General features: G+C 36.2%; 1 non-coding gene across 1 annotated transcript; it reads right to left on the reverse strand.

Annotated features, from left to right (window-relative positions):
- Positions 1–3,686: 3,686 nt before the first annotated feature.
- On the reverse strand, positions 3,687–3,793 carry LOC131145324 (small nucleolar RNA R71). Its single transcript, XR_009134107.1, has one exon. It is a non-coding gene; the product is annotated as a small nucleolar RNA R71 (small nucleolar RNA).
- Positions 3,794–4,154: the final 361 nt, after the last annotated feature.

Raw genomic sequence — 4,154 nt, forward strand, 5'->3', positions numbered from 1 at the left:
AAGCTGGGGTGAGACACCTCTCAGTAAAGGAAATAAACTAAATATAGTTGTGTGGCAACATGAATATTTGCATGCTATAATAAATATACAGTACATGCCACAAGCTTGAAAACACTGATAAAATCACAACTGAGTAAGCATATAATTTCATAATTTTACTAAATCATACCGTATCTAACTGTTTATAAAATCATCTGATATAACTAGTAATTCTGAAATTTACCCAGGATGAATAGCTAACTGATGTAATGTATTACCCCCCATGACGGATTGTGCAGCCCGAAGGCAGGTCCCGATAATGGCTGGTTGACCACTGCCGAGTCAAAAATATTTGTAGGTATGATGGGCCCGCCACACACTGGTCTGGACTGCCAAGTGGACGTCTACAACTCTACACTGAAAGCCACATCAACTATCCATCTCCCACCCCCTCTACTAGTAAGGGCAGTTAACACAAATCTGAACTGAACTGAACCGTATAGTTACGGTACCATGTTCCTGATAACTGATCTGAACTATCATCCGAGTTCTAATAACATGTAATACATGATAATATATTGTTTGAACATAAAAATATTGATAGCATTTTTTGATTTATGTAATAACATAAATAATTACGACCTTGCACCGATTACATTCATAACTGCGGCCTTGCACCGGAAACATGCATAATTAACGGCCTTGCGCCTAACATTTCATACATATTGCTTAGAATAAATGTACTATTTATTTTATATATATATATATATATTCTGAAATCATAGTTTACTGTTTTAACATGTTATTCCTGAAAATAGCTAAAACATGCTTCTTCTGTAAAATTGACTTAACATAATACAATATGTGTAAAATAATATTCATGCCATACAATACTGAATAAAATCATGAATTCTGTTCTGAAATCATATTTTCTGACATTTCATACTAAAAATATATATTCCTGTGTAATAGCAGTATTTTCCCAAATATACATTTCTACAAATATGCTTATATATAATACATACTTTCTGAACATAAATCTACTAGTAAATAATAATAATAATTTTCGTGGAAAATTACTACTTTAGTTTACTACCTTACCTGACTACTGAAAAACCCCTACAATGTCTAGTCTTACACCTGTAGGGTTCCCCCTTCAACACCCTGAAAACAAAATCTCCCTAAACAAAACTTCAGTATTTCTTTGAGTACTACATTTCCTACAAATGTGGGAAAGCCAAATACGATATAAAAAGTCTTACCTTGAATTTGGGATGGAGTTCAAGTCAGCCCCATGATTACGCGCTTAAATTGCATAATTAGGTGCTTTAATTCATGCATTGCAAATGATATTTTGTATTTAAATGCCTAATTACTCTCAATATTCTAACATTGTGTTCTATTTATAAAATTTGGGTTTTATTGAGTAATGTATGAAATTTTGGTGCTTTTTTATTGTAGAGCAACTGTTGGAAGCTAAAAAAAAACCGACAGTACTTTGCAATCTCATCAAGGCCGAAATCAGACGTGAAGTTAGCATATGCCGTTTTATGGATTTTTTCGACAATTCTTCGTAATCTTGGCGTAACTTTCTCATACAAGCTCCGATTGAGATGATTCAAAATTCTAGGAAAAGATGAAAAAGAGCTCTACATCTTTTATGTTTTAAGCTTTGAGAGTTACGAGCTGTAAGAGGGTCTAAAGTGGGCTTGAAAGAGGAGGGCAGTTCATGTACCTTTGAAAAAAAAAAGAAAATCAAAAAATCAAAAAATGAGATGTGACCCAGCCATGCAGCCAGGTCATCTCATAAGGGCAGTGTGCGCTGGGTACATACAAAGGAAAGACAAAAGAATGGAAAGAAAAAAAGAAAGGAAAGAAAAGCAAAGAAAGAAAGGATAAAAGGAAAGGATGGAAAAGTCAACAAGGGAGGGTTTCCTTGGGAGAGTGCCGTGTGCAAGAAGAGAGGGGGAGAGAGCAGCGTGCGCTGGGGGGCTAGAGGGAGAGAGGCCGCACCATATAAAAAAAAAAAGGATTTTTCCTGGGGGAGAGGACACGAAGAAGAAAGACACAAAAAGTTTATAGGAAAAATTATTTTTGGAGAGCTTTCTTGTGGTTTTCTTTTGGTGGTGCTGCGGAGATACACACACAGCCAGCAAAGGAGAGTTGGAAGCACGCAAAAATACTATCTTTTCAGAATCGGAAGGCGGCGAACAACAGTGGTGTTCGGGGTGTTTGTGACGCGCGACGGCGGTGCAGCGAGTGTTGATCTTTCCCGTACGCTCCAAATTGAAGAAAATATGGTGAAATCTGTTATGTTGGATTTAATTTTCGGAATGAACTAAATTTTTGAATTCTAGGAAAACGATGTAGCCAGTTTCGAACTATGCTTGCTCTTTGATGCTAATCTGAAGTAGTTTTCATTAATATTTGTTTGAGTTATTCTGTGCCTAATGCTTTTAATTAACTGGCCATTAATTAAATGATTTTAGTCTTGTGATTTGCTACCGAAAGGGGGGATTATAGGATAGATCTTGGATAATTCAGCGTAGGTAAATATAGAGATCGAAAGACTTGTATGAACCTACGTAGCATTAAAAATCGAGGGTCTTACTACGTTCTTGCGTTATTAATTTGCATACTCTTATGTTAAATAATAAACAAGAATAGGTTCTGATTGACTATCGAAAGAGGCTTTTGGAAAAATTGGTGATTTGCTAACAAATAGAGAAAACAAAGTTAAAATTGCTAAATGAGTAAAGCATAGTGAGAAACTAGGTGAAATCGGTTTCCTAGAAGTTTTCACCATCATCAATTTGACATGCGGTATCCAGTTTTAAATTCTCTTGAATAGTTTATTTAAAGTAGCCTTGTTTAAATTTTGCAGTCTAAAATTATTAATTTTTCTAAATAAAATCAAGGTTAGTAAAATTTCGGTACTTGGTAAAATTAAAACATCAATCCCTGAGGACGATACTCTACATATTATTATATTATAAAACTACGATACTGTGCACTTGCAGTTTGCACCGGTCAAGTTTTTGGCGCCGTTGCCGGGGATTGAGTTTTTCTTATTTTTGCCAATATCGATACAAAGTAATCTTGGTTTTAATTTAGAATTTTATTTTTATATTTTTATTTATTTATTTTCTTTATTTTATTTTATTTTTTTATTATTATTATTATTTTTTGTATTTCTGGTGTGTTTTTTTTTTTTTTTTATGTTGGATGCGCAGGCTAGAATACGTGACATTATTCCTTTTGATCCGGAAATTGAAAGAACGCTTAGAGCACTAAGGAAAAAGAGGGTATTAGCCATGGAGAACAGACAAGATAATGCGCAGCCACGCACCTTGAAGAATTATGTGCGACCAGTTGTGAATGACAATTATTCGGGTATCAGATGCCAGCCCATTAATGCCAACAGTTTTGAGCTCAAACCCGCATTAATCAGCATGGTGCAGCAGGCCCAATTCAGTGGATCGCCACTTGATGATCCCAATATCCATCTGGCGATGTTTTTGGAGATTTGTGATACTGTGAAGATCAATGGTGTTACTGAAGACACCATTAGACTGAGATTATTCCCTTTCTCTTTAAGGGACAAAGCAAGAGGTTGGCTACAGTCGCTACAACCTGGGAGTATTACTAGTTGGCAGGACATGGCTAAAAAATTTCTGGCTAAATTCTTTCCACCTGCAAAAACAGCTCAACTCAGGAGTGAGATTGGTCAATTCAAGCAACATGATTTTGAATCACTTTATGAAGCATGGGAAAGGTATAAAGATTTGATTCGACGCTGCCCACAACATGGATTGCTGGATTGGTTGCAAATTCAGATGTTCTATAATGGGTTAAATGGGCAAACGCGGACTTTAGTTGATGCTGCATCTGGGGGAACTTTGATGTCAAAGACACCTGAGGGTGCTACTGCTCTTTTGGAAGAAATGGCCTCAAATAACTATCAATGGCCAACTGAAAGAACTATGGCTAAGAAAGTTGCTGGAATTCATGAATTGGAGCCGTTTGCTGCACTTTCAGCTCAAGTTGCTTCTTTGTCTCATCAGATTTCATCTTTGACAACCCAGAGGATACCACAAGGTGCAGAATATGTGGCAGCTACAAGTAGGACAGATCCGAGCATTGGAGTGAGTCAAGAACAGGTTCAATACATCAAT

This window comes from Malania oleifera, chromosome 12 (genome assembly GCF_029873635.1).
Source record: "Malania oleifera isolate guangnan ecotype guangnan chromosome 12, ASM2987363v1, whole genome shotgun sequence".
Classification (NCBI taxonomy): domain Eukaryota; kingdom Viridiplantae; phylum Streptophyta; class Magnoliopsida; order Santalales; family Ximeniaceae; genus Malania; species Malania oleifera.